Here is a 17,664-nt window from a genome sequence, read left to right as displayed (position 1 = left end):
ACAGGATATATGATGATATTAGGGAATTATTGTTGTTAATTTTCTTTGGTGTGACAATGACATTGGGATTATAAAGAGGAATGTCCTTGTTCTTAAGAGATGCTGGAGGAAGTATTTAGGGGTGAAGTAATCATGATGTCTGCAACTTACTTTCAAATCGTTCAGAAATATAGTTTGATATAGAAAACATGGCAGAATCTTAACAGCTAAATGTAGATGGGTTTTTGGGTGCTCAGTGCGCTATTCTTTGAACTCCGACAGATGCTTAACATCTTTCCCAACAAAGTTGGGAAATTTTAATTCCCTTGTCTTTTCTCAGTTAAGAACAATTTATGATTATGCAATTATCCAAAGACAGTCTTTGAATTAGAAATTGGAGAGCATGTAAACTTAAGGAAGTTTCAGAAAAGATTTTTTAAAAATCTGTTATAAAGGGTGACTGCAGATCTGACGCAACACTCTTCATGAACTTTGTCACAACAATTATTTAATGCTTATTTGTCTGAATTCCATTTTCCCTTGCACATTTGCCTTTGCCAGAATTGTATTTTCGTAGTTACTAGTAAGGTACTATAATTTAGACCACATGAGCGTTCACACAAATGCATGCCTTGAGTGTGGGAAAAGAATTCAAGAGGATTAGAAGATGCAATTTCATTGGACGAATTTACAATTTAATTGGGAGATAAAACTTAACGAAGTTGAAAAATACATTTAGAACAATTTAGAAATTGCAAGGTATAATAGTTCAGCCTGGAAAGTAGTTGTGAAGGGGAGGCCATGGCTAACAGTGTAGAAACAGCTATTGTAACAATCCAGATGTTAATGGCGACTGGACATGCATAGATTCTAACCTCTACAAAGTTTAAATTTTCCTTCAAGTACGAGTAGATTTAGGATGCCACCACTGGAATTTTCTAATACTGTCCACATTTTCAATTCAGGCACTCTTTTTCCTTTTCCCTGAAGTTGAAGCCTGGGAGTGATGTCATGTATCTAATCATGTAGGGGTTGTTTGTTTTTTTTTGTTTTTTTTTGTTTTCTGTAGTTCAAAGCTTACAAAGTGCCAAAGGGTAAAGAATGGATCTGGTATAGTCAATATATACTGCATACTTCAATTTATCATTTTGGTAAGTAATTATGATGTCAATGCCCATAGCATCAGACTTAGGCTAGTGCCATTGATTTTCTTAAGCAATGATGAAGAAAATGGTAGATATCCTAAAAAGTGATAATAGGAGAGAAAGAGCTAGAGTTATACAGGAGCAAAGCAAGAACTCTTGAAGTTACTATGACAAATTCATTTTTAAAAGAGTTCTGCAGTCTCACAGAGTCTATTACAATTCTGATAACATTTATTCAGGCAATTTCTGCTAATATAAAACATACTGACTTGATATTTTGGTTTTGATTCATTTTTAACTAAGTAAAAAAAAATTATAAAAGTATTTCATTTTACCCCTAGGTGGTGCTGTGCATTGTTTTTTGTAAACAGAAGACAAGTTTTTTAAATGCAAAAATATAGGAAAGATTATCCATTCTATTTTACAGATGAGCAAAATGAGACTCATTGACATTTTGCTTTAAAATAAAAACTTTGGCTCAAGTGGTTGAGCACCTGCTTCCCATGTACGAGGTCCTGGGTTCAATCCTGAGCACCTCCTTAAAATAAAAACCCACACAAAACAAAATTTTTAAAAAAGGAAATAAATTTCCATTTCAGGTTAAGACAGGAGTAAAGCCTCTTTTTGTAAAATGCATAATGTATGATATAGTCGCCAAAATTTATTAGTCACTCCATAATTATTTCTAACAGTATTATACTGTTTTGAGAGGTTTAAGAATTTTATTTCACTGATTAATGAAATTTTCTCTAGCAAGTTAACTGAGAATGATTCTCCCAAGTGACATAAAAATAGATTTAATAAAATAAGAGGATATCATTTTATGTAGCTCTAAATTACTAAAGAAATCCCAAAAGTGAAAGAACAAAAAGAGATAATTCACTGAAAAGGAAATACAAATTTCTAATAATTACATGAAAATATATTCAAACTCACTAATAATCAAAACGAAAACAGCCATGCAGTACCCCTTGTTCCTTTCAGATCAGCAAAAATTTGTAAAGTGATCATCTTCAGAGATGCCTTGTCAGTGATAAGATAGTCACTTCACTCACTGCCAGTGGCAGTATAAATTGCTACAGCTTTGCTGAAAGTTAATTTCACACTGTTACTAAGAACCTTAAATTGCTCAAACTCTGACCCACTAGTTTAAATCCTAGGCTCCTCTCCATAGGAAATTATCAGAAATGTGGAAAAGTATTTATATACAAAGACATTCATCACAGTGTTTTTTATAATTATATTATATATAAAATTATTGCATAAATTAAGTACAGTTATGATATAATGCAATCATTTATAAACTACTTAAAAATAAATTTTAAATGACAAGAAAACGTTCATAATATCATACTGAATTAAAGAGGAGACTAAAATCTGTAAACATAGTATAATCTCTATAAAAATACCACATTATTTGGAGAAAAAAGAATGAAAAATATATCCAAAATTTTTAACAGAGGTTATCTGGATGTGAGGCATATGAGTGCTTTTCTTCTATTTTTCCCCCTAATTTTCAAGTTTTGTACAGAATGTGCTTTCTACAAAAGTATAAATAGTACTTTATAGACAGAAAAAAAGTTATTTTTAAAAGAAACATGTAGCATTTGAAATGGTATTGGAGCCTATCAATCTGCCTTTATCTCAGGCCGAGAGCTTTTACATCTTCCCATTTTGTTCCCTTGTGAGAACGGGAAAACTCTAACGGCATTATTTCCCAGAGTCTGAATAATTATGCCTGACTTATTTTCCTTTCAACTAAGATTGAGAAAAATTCTAAACTGCAAAGTCTAAAGTTCACTTTAACCAGTGGTGAATAGTCAACATGTCTAAACAAACCTGCCCTGACCCTAATGTTGTCCACTTTTTATCTTCAAGAATTTTCTCCCTCTGTCTCCCTTTTATTCTATAGTTTTTATTGAATCGATTTTAAAAATCTACTATTACACCTTATACCCCATGTTAAGTTTCCTGACTAATACAAATACACCTCACCTGTTCAGATGTTTTGTTTGCTGCTCCTCGGCTCACTCATTGGATTGGTTACTGAAATGGTTCCCTTTTTAATTTTACTAGTCTCTTGCTGGCTCAGTCCCCACTTTAAAACTATTCATTCTTGTAGGAGGAAATGTTGGCTCATCTAAAGCTTCCTTTTTTTATTCAGATTGTCTTCTTCATGATGCAACTTATAAAAAGCATATTCAGCGTTATGTAGTAGAAAAAAGTCCAGAATTATACACAAGAAACCTTGACTTTTGTCCTAGGATAGGAATGAACAGTTTAGCATTCCCATCTGGCACTTATTTATTAAATACTTGTATGATCTTTGACAAATTATTTATTCTCAAGATACTTGCCTATGAAATTAAGGAATATCCCAGATGACCTAGGACTCATGATCTAAGAGAGGGGAAGAATATCTGAAATTGTGCTTGCCCTGGAAAATCTGGGTCACATGGCTCCCATACATTTAAGATTCCTTCTGACCCTGAAATGCTTTTCTGCTCGAAGTGTCCCTTAACAGTGTCTAAGGCAGGAACCCATGGGGCCCAGTCCCTCAAGATTGCTCCCAGATCCCACAGTTCAGATGCTACTGTCTGCGTCCATTTTCTCAGCTACTCAGGGACCACAGTGCTAAGTGTTGGAGCTGGGACCACAAAAGCCGCTGCCACGCCCCTAAAGCAATGTCCTGTATCAGTCACAGCCCGGGGACACTGCTGGAAGGATGCAGCAGCCATAGGCACTAGTGCACCTTTGTTTTGCACAGGGAAGTGTTCGCAGAAACTCTACTGTCTAATAATCCCTGCATTCTTCCAATCCTGCCGGCTGCAGCCTGCCTTAAAGTAGATAGAATAAATAGGTGACTACTTTCAAGGCATGATTTTAGGGGACCGGGTGCTCTGTCTAAAAATACCAGCTCCACTGCCTGATAGTCCAATATTATTGCGCTTTGCCTTTAGCTCCTGGGAACTACCACAAATTCTTTAAAAAGACATCTTTCAAAAAGCAGAAAGAAAGCCAACCCAGGAGAACAAGAATACTTGTAGAGAACAGCAGGTCAAGTTCAAACTAAAGCTCTGTTGAAGCTATAATGAGACTTTAAGATATTTCAGTGAGCATTTCCTCTGACAGAAACTCAGAGACATCTACGTTTAAAACTATGAACAAATGCTTTAGTATCTTCACATTTCTCTTACTCATTACAGTGTTATTCAGCATACCTTACTTTAATGGTAAGTTGCAAAGCTATCAGTCAGTTTGCCAATTATGGTTGAGGTGTTGTTGAAAAACAGATTTCTAGTTAAGATTTACTTTGTGCCTGTGTTTAAAGTTAGTTCTTTGGTCTGAGTCATATTCCATTTTTGGCCATCCATATATGTGTAAGCAAACTTCTTACATTTATCTCTGGGTATTTGTTTTTGTTGCTGTTTTGAGGGTTTTTTTTTCCTTTGAGGTACCAGATTGGGGATTGAACCTTAGAACTCATATGTGGGAAGCAGGCGCTCAACCTTTGAGCCACATGGGCTTCCCTGAGTTGTTTTTTTTTTTTTTGGTTCCTTGTTGCTTTTTTTAAAAAAAAAAGATTTATTTATTTATTTCTCTCCCCTTCCCCCCCGCCCACCCCGGTTGTCTGTTCTCTGTGCCTATTTGCTGTGTCTTGTTTCTTTGTCCACTTCTGTTGTTGTCAGCAGCATGGAATCTGTGTTTCTTTTTGTGGCATCATCTTGTGTCAGCTCTCCGTGTGTGCGGCACCATTCCTGGGCAGGCTGAGCTTTCTTCCGCACTGGGCAGTTTTCCTCACGGGGCGCACTCCTTGTGCGTGGAGCTCCCCTACGCGGGGGACACCCCTGCGTGGCAGGGCACTCCTTGCGCGCATCAGCACTGCACATGGGCCAGCTCCACACGGGTCAAGGAGGCCCGGGGTTTGAACCATGGACCTCCGTGTGGTAGACGGATGCCCTAACTACTGGGCCTAGTTCGTTTCCCTGTTGCTTATTTTTTTGTTTGTTTGTTTTTAGGAGGCACTGAAAACTGAACCTGGGACCTCCCATGTGGGAAGCAGGCACTCAACTGCTTGGGCCACATCCACACCCCCAGGTATTTATTTTAATAACTACACATAAAGGCATTAATATTGAAAAGATTCAACTTTTTTTAAAAAAATGATTTATTTTATTTCTTTCTTTCTCATTCCCCCCATTGTCTGCTCTCTGTGTCCATTCGCTGTATGTTCTTCTGTGTCCACTTGTATTCTTGTCAGTGGCACCGGCAATCTGTGTTTCTTTTTGTTGCGACATCTTGCTGTTTCATCTGTCCGTGTGTATGGTGCCACTCTTGGGCAGGCTGCACTTTTTTTGCACAGGACGGCTCTCCTTACAGGGCACACTCCTTGCACATGGGGATCCTCCCCTGCGTAGCAGGGCACTCTTTGCATGCATCAGCACTGCGCATGGGTCAGCTCCACATGGGTCAGGAGGCCCTGGATTTGAACCCTGGACCTCCCCTGTGGTAGGCGGATGCTCTATCCATTGAGCCAAATCCACTTTCCAATAATTCAACTTTTAAACAAGTGATTGTCAAAATGTATTAGAGGCGGGGAAGCAGATATGGCACAAGCAATAGCACTCCCTCCTACCACATGGGAGGTCCATGGTTTGGTTCCCTATGCCCCCTAAAGAAGATAGTGACCTGGTGCGATGGGCAGACGCAGCAAGCTGACACAACAAGATGGCGCAACAAGAGACACAAGAAGAAAAACACAATGACAGACACAACAAAGCAGGGAATGGAGGTGGCTAAAATGATTAGGCATCTCCCTCCCACATTGGAGGTCCCAGATTCAGTTCCCAGTGCCTCCTAAAGAAACAAGGAAGACAAACAGATACAGCAAGTGAAAACCAGTGAGGGGGTAGAGAGAAATGCATAAATAATATTAAAAAAAAAAAAAAAAAGAAAATGTATTAGAGGGGAAATTTTCTGCAATGGCATTGTAAATTATAAATGATGACTAGGCTTTATTCTCTCTCAACATCTATAGAACTAATCATGGTTTATAAATGTAGTGATTTTAAAAGATTATAATATGGGAAGCGGACTTGGCCCAATGGATAGGGCGTCTGCCTACCACATGGGAGGTCTGTGGTTCAAACCCTGGGCCTCCTTGACCCATGAAGAGCAGGCCCATGCGCAGTACTGATGCATGCAAGAAGTGCTGTGCCATGCAGGGGTGTCCCGTGCGTAGGGAGCCCCATGCACAAGGAGTGTGCCCCATAAGGAGAGCCGCCCAGCGCTAAAGAAAGTGCAGCCTGCCCAGGAATGGTGCCACACACATGGAGATCTGATACAACAAGATGACGCAACAAAAAGAAACACAGATTCCCGGTGCCGCTGATAAGGATATAAGTGGTCACAGAAGGACACACAGCAAATGGACACAGAGAGCAGAAAACTGGGGGTGGGGGGGGGGAAGGGAGAGAAATAAATAAAAAATAAATCTTTTTAAAAAAATTATAATATAAACTTATAATTTTAAATGTAGACCCCTGGGAAAGATGGCAGAGTAGGGAGCTCCAGAACTCAGTCCTTCTACCAAAATAACTATTAAACAGGAAGGAACTGTCTGAAACAACTATTTTGAAACCCCAGAGGCCAGAATACTGTACAGCAACCAGGGAAGAGCAGGAAGAAAAAGCTGATAAATTACAGTAAAGTCCTGTAAATTACCCTCCCTGTATGGCTACCTGCACCTATCCCCCACTTTGGTGGCTGGCCTCTGTGGGGTCCAGTGCCTGGCTAGTGGCTGCTGACAGAAAGCAACATAAAAAAATCGTCTTTCCCAAGAACGGTGGCACGTACTGATCACTGATCATGGCTTCTGATTAGCGAATTCAGATTGCCAGGTCTCAGCTCTGAGGGCAGCCATTGTTTCAACCCTTCCTGGAAAGAGGCAAAGATGGTGAGATTTAAAGATGCAAGGCTTCCTCAGGCGGGGGTGGGGTGGTAGGGGGGTGGAATTTAGCTTAAGGGCTGCATTTACTGGGCAGACCAGGAAGGCTCAGCTTTGGGCAGCCATCAGAGAAGTTTTGGCACCCTTCCTGACCTGCTCCACAGGGCACTTTGGAGCTGATTTGTGCCAGCTCAGTTTTGGCTGGGAAAGACTGAGTTGGGAAAATTCTCCCAGGATGACCCTCTTCTCAGAATTTGCTCTCCAGACAAAAGGAGCAGGAGACAAAGGAAGGAATGTGAAAAAAAACACAAAAAACTATAGAGGTGGACAGTTGGACAGTCTGGGACAAAGGCCTGTAGGCTTCAGATACTCAGGAGAGGCAGGTTTGTCTCCTGGGAAACAGAGGGGCAACAAAATTCCTGTAAACAACCAACAAGCAAAAGCCAGGACTAGACAGAGCCCAATAAAACAGGGAAAACTGCACACTGCATGTGCCTCGGGCAGACCTTCCTGAGAGGAGGGCTAAAACTCAAGAAAACTCCATCTTATCACCAGCTGGTTACAAAACCAGGAAACAGGCATCCCAGAGTTAACATTTTAAAATATTAAAATGTACAGTGTGCAAATGAAAGAATACAAAACATAGAAACAGGAAATATTGGTCCATCCAAAGGAAGAGGCTAAAAAATCCAGAAAACACTAATGAAGAAGACAAGAAGATGGCTGTACTGGATGAAGCCTTTTAAAAAATTATCTTAAAAATGCTTAAGGAAATGAAGGAAACTACAGAGAAAGAACTACAGGATGTCAGAAAAACAATGAATGAATGATGTGAGACTCTAAGTAAAGGTATAGAAATTTAAAAGGGAACTGAACAGAACTACTTATGTTAAGATGACAATAACTGAAATAAAAAATGGTGAAGACCACAATAACTGAAATGAAAAATGCCCAGAAGGGTTTCAAGAGCAGATTGGAATGGGCAGAAGAAAGAATCAGTGAATTTGAAGAAAAGACACTTGGAATGAGTCAGGCTGAGGAGCATAAAGAAAAAAGAAATGTTAAAAGCAATAATAACCTAAGAAAGCTATGGGACACTATCAAGTGCTCCAATATACACATTATGGGAGTCCCAGGAGAAGGAAGAGGGAAAGGAGCAGCAAGAATGTTCAAAGAAATAATGACAGAGAATTTTCCCAACTTAGCAAAAGTCACGAATATGCATATATACAAAGCTCAAAAAACACCAAACAGGATAAACATGAAGAAAAATATACCCTGTCATATATTAATTACACTATCAAATGCAAAGGACAAGGAGAGAATTCTAAACATAGCTCATATTAGTTAGGTGATGAAGACAAAACTAGATTCTGAGAAAATAGATTTCTGAACCAGAGAGATAATATAGTGTAACGATATTTGACCGAAGCTTGACTAGTAAGATTTACAATGTACTTGACCTGTTTTGTTGATTTTTCTGTGATCCCTCTTCCTCACGCACATTCAAAGAATGTTCTGGAGCTTCAGATAATTATTCATTTATGTGACAGATTATCTGTTGAACACCCACAGTGTTCTGAGAGGGTGCTTATGCCTGAAGCTACAAAGATGAATGAGGCAACGTCCCTCTCAGTGTCAGGGGGATACAGACAATTACAAATGTAATGATATGCAAACAGAAATGTGCTTGCAGTTCCAAGACAGCACATGGCAAGGAGTTCCTGGCTCTACCTGGAAATGTCAGAGTGATTTGTCTAACGAAGAGACACTCTCTTGAGAAGGCTGCCCCTGCCATCATGATCTAGGTGGGGGAAAGACAGGTGTGTGTGGTAAGTGCTTGGCTTGAGGGAACCCCAGGTGTTCTCTGTAGACACCTAGGCCTGCCTAGGACACACATACACACACACACACACGTCTATCTTGTGTATATTTTCAGACTTAATCTAGTGATAAGGAACAACTGAAAATAATTGCATTTTAGAAACATCCCTTGGTGTAGAGGGCTGCAAATGGAATTAGGAAGAGCAATGCCAGGTGATTAAAGACAGGGTATGGTGAGATCCTGAAGTAAGGCATGGGATGGAGAGAGACCTGGTGAAGAGCAGCTGTTTGTGGTGCTGGGCTCTGAGGGAGAGGGAAGAGCCAAGGGGGAACCCCCAGAACAGGTGGATCGTGGGGCCGTGGTCGGGGAGGGCAATGTTGGCAGCGGTGGGAGTGAGGGGGGTTGTGGTGAGCCTGGCCTTGAACATTGAAGACGTCTCTGGGACAACTCACGAGATGCCTGAGAAGTGGGATCGCGGCTCCTCTTTGCTGGCTTACAGAGAGGTCTGACCGAGGTGGGGATGCGGGAGGCGCCACCAGCCTCTGGAGGATGGCGACGAGATGGGCAGGGCTGACAGCGCCCTGGCAGAGTGTGTGGAATGAGAAGAGGAGAGGTTTCTCGAAGACAGCCCAGAAAATCCTGAACTTGACACAAGGTGGGCAGAGAGAGAGAAGGCTGGAGAAGAACCGGGGGAAACCAGGGGAAACCAGCCTCAGAAAAGCTGAGGAGGGGGGAGTTTCAAGTGTGAAATGCAGCCTCAGTATCTGACAGGCGCCAGCTTCTGAGTCAGTTTGAAATGTGGCCTCTGTGACCTCCTGGCCTGCCGTGGAAGAGGGTCCTCCCCGCTGCCCTCTGAGGCGTCTCCTAAGGCTCCCTGAGAAGCTTCATTTATTTACTCAACGTCTATAAATCCAGCACTTGCCAGTCACAGGAACCGTTCTAGGTGCTGCAGATACAGCTCTAAGTAAAACAATTCCTGCCCTCTTGAAGCTTTACATACTAGCAGAGGAAGACAGACAATAAGCAACGTGGGTGTGTGATGATATGTGGTACGAAAGGAAAAAGAGCAGGAGGATTTGGAGCATGATATCAGTTGCCATTTTATGAAAGATGGTTTAGGGGAGTTGCTCTAATCAGATGACACGTGAGTAGACACCTGAATGAAGTGAAGGAACAAGCCGTGTGCGTTTCTGGGGGAAGAATATTTCAGGCAGCCTTAAAGCCAGTGCAAAGGCCCTGAGGCTGTACTGCATATGCTTGAAGTGTTGCAGAAACAAGGAGGCCGTTCTCTCTGGAGTAAAGAGAGCAAGGAGAGTGGTAGAGATTGACACAGGAGAGAGGAATCTATTCACATAGCCTTCTGGGGGATTAGGCAGAATTCTAAGATGAATTTCCATAGCTTGCTGTGATTTCCCTTTGAGTGTGGACAGGACCTGTAATTTGTTTCTAACCAATAGAATATGGGCAAAAAATGCTGGGATATCATTTTCAAGATTATGTTACCTTGTATGGCAAAGGTGATAAGACTTTACAGATGTAGTTAATTAAAACCCTAATCAGTTAACTTTAATCTTGGAAAATCTTGGAAGATTACCACCTGACCTAATCGGGTGAGTCCTTTAAAAGAGGGTGTCGAGGTGGGACGCTCTAAGCAGAAGGCTCTCCCCAGCTCCTCTCCCGGTTGTCTTTTGCTGCGTTGTGAGAGGGTCATGTGCCAAGGAGTGTGGGTGGCCTCTGGGAAGTAAGCGTGGCCCTCGGCTGACAACCAGCAAGGAGATGTGGACTTCAGTCCTACCACAGCAAGGAACGGAATTCTGCCAAAAACCATGTGAGCGGAGAAGAGGACTCCAAGTTCCCAGAAGGAGTGGAGCCTGGCTGACACCTTAAGTGTAGCCTCGTGAGACCCTGAGCAGAGGACCCAGCTGAGCCAAGTCTGGGTTCCTGACCTACAGAAACCATGAGATAATAAGTAAGTTTGGTCATCTATTACACAGTAATAGATAATACAGTAACAACTTTGGATTTCATCATAACAAAGACGAGAAGCGTGCGTGGGCACGTGCGTGCCTGTGTGCCAGCTTTTAAGTGGCAGCGCTGTGGCACCCTGCGTCCTGGAAGGCACTCACCACCTTAACTGACCTCCAGGTTGTGAAACTATCTAGAAAAGGACTTCAAGACTCAGGACCCTTTCGAGCTTCCTGTTTTTGTACCTGGTCTTGATTGATATTTAACTCATTTCAATTCAATTCATCTAAAGCTTAGCATGTAGTAGGTACATGATAAATGATTGAAAGAAAAAATACTTATTAATGGTGCAAACATAATGAGACCCTCTCAGTGAATCCATTAACTCGTGCTATGTTGTTCCAGATTATAGGGGTTGATGTCTTCTGTACAGCCACAACATTTTATTTCTCTTGTGGAAGAGAAATTAGTGGTGTTGACCAAAAAAAGAGTAGTCAAAGGCCTGGGACTCAAACATTTTTCCTGATATTTTAAGATTGAGTTTATAAATGCAATTTGGAAAATAAACATGGATCAAAGTGAGATTTCAAAAAAGGGCTTCCCTTCAATGGCATGAGTGACTTTCAATTCCATCTGTTCTACTGGTGACATCCTACCCATATGGGCATTGTTATTTTTTTAAAACTGTATATAAGTTAAGTCATGTTCGTACTTAACTTTTTTGCTATTAGATTCAATAAGTACAATCTCTTTTTGTATTATGCTTGAGTTTTCAAATAAGAAAACCATAGCACATTCACAAAATAAAAGATCCTTAACAATGTTTCAAAGGTCAGAAAACTTTTGAGTAAAAAATACTGAATTTTCAGTGTTAAAATGTTGACTTTTGTTTTATGATAAAAGAAATAAGTGATTGCTTTCTTAGAAATATACTGCTGTCACTATTCACTGTTTTCCTTCTGTAGAGTAAGCTTGTCACAAGGCTTAAATGTTTTTAATATTCATTCTGATTCAAAATTATGATTTTGTTATATGTGGAATCTTTGAAAGTTTAGCCAAAAATGCATGCAAATGTGAACATGCTGTTAATTCTGATTTATGTTAAATTTTAGGCTTTAAAGAAGTTAAAACAATGGCAGTTGCCTCTCTCAGTTCTTGTTAGATATGTGAAATACTGATAAATGTCACAATGATGGTTTTATTTTTTAAATTGTTACTATAGGTAGGTTAGTCCTTACCAAGACTGAGTCATTTTTTTTAATGAGTGGATTTTATAGATACATCATAATAAATTGTACCGCTACAAAAAAAAACAAATTTAAAAACTGAATTCTGTTATTCATATTAAAGACAAACAAGTTTCCTACATGTTTGAATAGTTAAGACAATTAGAAAAATTATAAACTAAGCTCTCAGTTCTGTAGCCCTTTTTAGAAGGAAAGGTCAGCTGTAAGTCTGCTGAATTTATTGACTGAAGATCTTTATGTAGTAGGGGAAAAAACCCTACCCCATAATCCTCCTTACTGAGGGTTGGTTTGTTTGCTCATTTTAATGCTCCCTGAAAGTTAGAATATAAGAAAGAGAGTGGATTGGGTTCATCTGCAAGAACCTCCGGCTCCGTCCGGCTCCGTCCTCCGACCTAATCCTCTTCATCCTTAAACACTGGCTGCTGCTTTTTCCAGGCTCTCTCACCTGCCCTAAATTTCCATATACTCCATATCTCAGCACTGAGGCTTTCATTCAGTCATTTAAAATTATTCTCTAAGTATTTAATACTGTACTTAGTACAGACTTGCCTCTACAGTTAACTTTTCTTAGAGACAGGGAACTAAATCTCCTTAAGGCTTTTATCTCCATTTTTCTACAGTGACTAAAACGATACTGATCACTGAACACCCTGTTTCTGGTATGAAAAAAATCTACACTAAAGAATAGATGTGGGCTTATTTTTATAGTAACCCCTGAGGGCTACCATCATCCAGTTATTCCTGTGCAAAAGTCATAGGTCTTGAAGGAGCCTTAAAAGACTTACCACTCAGCCACTGGCCCCATTCCCAAACTAGACTAAACTCAGGCAGCATGATTTCTAAAAACAAAGTTAAAAAAATTATTTCAAACTTACAAAAAAGTTATAAGAATAGTACAAAGAACACCAGTATACCCTCTACCCAGTTTCATCTATTGCTAATAGTTACCCATTTCTTCTAATCACTGGGCATACTCCCTCTCTCTACACACTCACATGCACACATACATTTCTTTTTTCTGAATCAGTTGAGAGTCAGTTGCCTATATTATAACTCTTTAGTCCTAAATGCTTCAGTGTGTATTTGCTAAGAATAAGAGTCTCTTCCTAACCTAGTACAGTTACCATCTAAAGTAAATTTGGCATTGCTATAATACTTTAATCAATGCTATGACCCGTATTCCAGTTTTATTTATTAGTGCAATTTTGTCCTTCAAAGCATTTTTCCCCTCTAGTTTAGGATCCAGTGTAAGATAATGTCTTGCATTTAGTTATCACATCTCTTTAATCGAGTACATTTCCGTAGCTTTTTTTTGCCTTGCATGACATAGGTGCCATCAGTTTGGAAGCAAAATTTCCAGGGAAATTGATTGTTCAGCTAATGCCAGTTCTCATATCACTCAGTCAGATAAAATAATATGAGATAGTTTTCCTGCAAGGACTGCATTAGTATCCATGCAGAATTCTGGATATGAAACACATGCCCTAATGACTATTTTTAATGGTTCTGTGACTCTTAAACATGCTTTCCTCTAATCTAGGTTATTTGCCCTGGGCAGAGTCAGTGGGTAAGACAGACTTTGGCTATCTATGACTAAAAGCTTATTCTGAATTGGAACTAGACTTGGGATTAGAACCAGATCTGTTTTTCACTTAATTTATAACATAAAACTAACATCTTTAGTTAAAAATTAATGTGACAACACTGAGGTCACTGGGAACAGACTTTTCCAAAATATGCTCCCCTGAGTTTTGTTTAATGTATTATAAAACTAATATAATTAAGCTACATTTAGCTCATATCAAGATCTGGCTTTTTAATTTTTTTAAGCAGAGGGGAGCATTTGATTAAATTACTATTTATCTGAAAATATTACTGGATGGATAAAGACAAGTAACATTGAATAGTTGTGAACAAAAGAATCGCTTATGTTGTAATACAGATAACTAAGAGTTCTTTTTGAAATACATTTTTTAGATGAAAATATAGTTTTTATTAAGGATTTTAACTTCTTATAATAAATGTTTATACAGGTGACTGAATAATTTTGAGATGATTATAAGTTGATTGATTTCACTGAAGGTTGAAATACATTTTTATATGATGTCCTATAGTCTGGTTAAAATCACTGTCATGATAAGATTAGATCCCAAAATGGAAGTCATGTATGTACTATGCAACATCTTCATTTTGACTGAGTCATGGCCTTGGCATGGTTTCTGCTGCAGATGTGGATAGAGATGGTTCATATCAGATTTTAGAAAAATGTCTGTGGATAAGAGCAGAGAGCACCAAAAAAGTAACCTTTTTTAAAATAGAAAATTTATTTTAAAGGCTTAAATTTTTTAAAAATACCAAAACTTTTATTGCTCAACTAATAGGTGAAATCCTAAAGATGAACTGGATGCTGCAACCAATAGCTGCCCTTTTGGGTTTCGGTGTTGTTCCTTCACTGCATTCATGCCTGAATCTGCAGTACATGATTTTTAAGTGCCTCATTTGCCCAGTACTGCTGGTATTTCGTCTTATAGCCTTGGCGCTCCTGTTCTGGGTAGCCGTATTTGCCACAGGTTGACTGCTAAAGGTGGTAGACCTTAGAGCTACACAGCAGCACAAGGTGTGCATCTTATTGTGAAGCTTTCCAAGCATGAAGTTCCCTTCCTTCCTTTCCTTGTCTTGCTTATGACACCTTAAAAAAAGGCATTTGTAAAAAAAATACAGGATTTATTTAAAGGTATTATCTTGTCGACCAATGAAAATAATTTACCTTTTTCAAACATGAAGAATATTAAATTAGAATTTCTTTAGGTGACTGCCAATTAGCTGATATTGAAGCTGATTACCAGTCAGAAATCCCCAGGTAATATAGAGCAGAAGCTGTTATACTTCCATGAAAAAGAAAGCTTTTTTATTTTCTTTAGAAAACTTGGTGGATAAATAATTACTCCTTTAAACACCTGAATACTGTTCTCATTTAGAATCAAACTATAATTGTGGAGCCTATAACCAAAATCAGGAAGTTTAGTAATAAAGTTTGAAGACAAATGACCCCATTACCCAATTTAGTCAATATTCCCTTGCTCTGGAAACCTAAATGGCTTTGAATCAAAAAAAGATTTGCTAATACTAAGTGTGTAAAGAATTTCTCATGAAACAAAGGGTTTCCAGACACATTTCTAAAGCATTTGTCATTAATTGCCATTCAGGGGGTTGGTTACGATGTAAACAAGGCAACTATATTATGTTAGTGAGAACTATCCATGATCCCCTGGGTTCACACCTTGACAGAGAATGGACACACATTTTTTTTTCACACTTTAAGAAGCAATTGTTTTATTGTACATGTGAATAAGGAATTGTATGGGGAAGACATGACTAAGCATAAACTTTTTTAATACTTGTAGGACAGAGTTAAAGAGGTCATTACAATAATAGAAAATAGAGTAACAAAATAGAAAATAGTAATGTCTTTAGAGAATAAACTGTTTAGAAATAAGTTTTGAGTGTAAAGTTCTGCCTGTCTGCAGCTCTTGAACTTGATTATTATGTATGGATTGGATTCTGCCCTGTTATATAGTAAAAATAAACCCTAGGTACTCTGACTTACTACCTTAAAAATTAAGAAAAATAAATAATACAACAGTAGTATTAAAAAGTAGTTGAGGGGAGCTGATGTGGCTCAAGTGACTGAGTGCCCGCCTCCTATATAGGAGGGCCTGGATTCGGTTCTCAGTGCCTCCAGAATAAACAAAAACAAACAAAACAATGAAAAAACCAACTCAGGGACACCAATGTGGCTCAGAGGTTGAGCACCAGCTTCCCACAGACAAGGTCGCGGGTTCAATCTCCAGACCCCATTACCAAAAAAAAATTTGTCCCAGTGGTGCAAAACATAGTTCATCTTCTAAAATTACTAAAAATATGTAATTCTATTTTCTTTTCTTGACCTTAAAATTCTGCTTTCCAGATACCTAAGAAAAACAAATCCCTTCAGTATTGAATCCACGTAGCAACCTAATGAAGTCATCTATGTCCATGGAACGGGTCTGTTTGTCCTGAAACCTGTGCTTGGTTAGGATGTGCTGTGTTTTGTCTGCTATGCTGAAAATCTTCTGGTACTGTAATGTTGTGGACTGAGTTCTGTAGTTTTTTGTTTTTTTTTTCCCAGCAGCTGTTGCACTGCACTTGACTCATTATAAATGCAGCAGACAGTGTCTTGTTTTTCCTAACAGAAGTTAGCCTTACTAGGCCATCACATTCCTGAAAATAGGTAGGTGGTGGCAGATTCTCAGGTTCTGTCCCTATACCACTGGATTTCACCTTTGGTGGTCTGAAGTTCTTCTTTCCAACTTGCGTTAGATGGTCCACCTGTGCTAACAACTGTATATTAATAGAAAGTCTGATAACTTTTGCAATCAGCAAATTCTCTTTGAAACACGAGTATAGTACATCTGGAAAAAGGTCGGTGCAGCAACAGTTGAAGATGAAAGGAGCAAAGATCTGATGAGGCAAATTTGCCACAGAAGAATCAAAATGGCAAATCTGCTTTTAACACATGACCCACCATTCCTTGAACTTTGCTGGCCAGAGGCTGCCCTGAACTCTCTTGTGAAATTCAGCTAATAGCCTTGGATCAAGATCACAGGCAACCACCTTTTTTGCCTTTTCTAATAAGTTTACAGTCATGTTGCCAATTCCAGGACCTCAACAGTTGGTCTTCAGGCAGGTTAATTGATGATACTGTTAACACTGAGAATATTTTTCAAAATGTGCTGCTTTATCCTCAGAATACACTTTTCTCATGGTCTGAAGGAAATAAATTGTTTCTTTCTGAATAAGTCTGTACCAGCTGAAAGCAGAAAGTAGTCATGTGCCCTGGGATAAGCTCTGGCCCCCGCCTTCCTGCTTTTTCAAGCAGTTTTTCTACCCCTTAATTTACCTAAATGGGATTCAGGGAGGCTGGTCTCCATTTCTTTCCCAAGGGACAGCTCCTCCAGTGAGTCATACAGACACACTCAGCCACCAGGGAGTTTTCTAAGCGCAGACGAGCTGCACCAGCCTCCTCTGGTTTCTCAGAGTCAGCTGCAGGCTCTGCTTGGGGCCCCAGTGCTGCGCAACCACGCAAAACTGTTGTCTGTTGTGTCTCTCCCATTTCATAAGATAGCAGGGCATGTGTCTGTCCTGGGTCTGGGGTGGGGGGAGAGTAAATAAGTCTGGGCTTTGGATTGCCTGTAACAGTGTTTGAAGCCAAAGTTACTGTCTTTTAAATCCACCACAAATAATTTCTTTACCATTCTTCTAAGAGAGCTCAGATGTGATTATTAAATCTTCTAGCTTTTAAGTTATGAACACATGTGCTCCATCACTGTGGATTTTATTTATCAGAAAGCAGTTAGGGATTGGATGTGGTGCAAGTGGTTGAGCACCTGCTCCCTGCATGGGATGTCCCAGCTTTGGTTCCTGGTACCTCCTAAAAACAAACAAACAAACAAACAAACAAAAACAACCAGCAAACTAATGAAAAAGCAACTCAGGGAAGCTGATGTGGCTCAGGGA

General features: G+C 39.4%; 1 pseudogene; it reads right to left on the bottom strand.

Annotated features, from left to right (window-relative positions):
* Positions 1-15,544: 15,544 nt before the first annotated feature.
* On the bottom strand, positions 15,545-17,260 carry LOC101432309 (dimethyladenosine transferase pseudogene; annotated as a pseudogene).
* Positions 17,261-17,664: the final 404 nt, after the last annotated feature.

This window comes from Dasypus novemcinctus, chromosome 3 (assembly GCF_030445035.2).
Source record: "Dasypus novemcinctus isolate mDasNov1 chromosome 3, mDasNov1.1.hap2, whole genome shotgun sequence".
Classification (NCBI taxonomy): Eukaryota; Metazoa; Chordata; class Mammalia; order Cingulata; family Dasypodidae; genus Dasypus; species Dasypus novemcinctus.
This window is presented reverse-complemented; position numbering and strand designations above follow the sequence as displayed.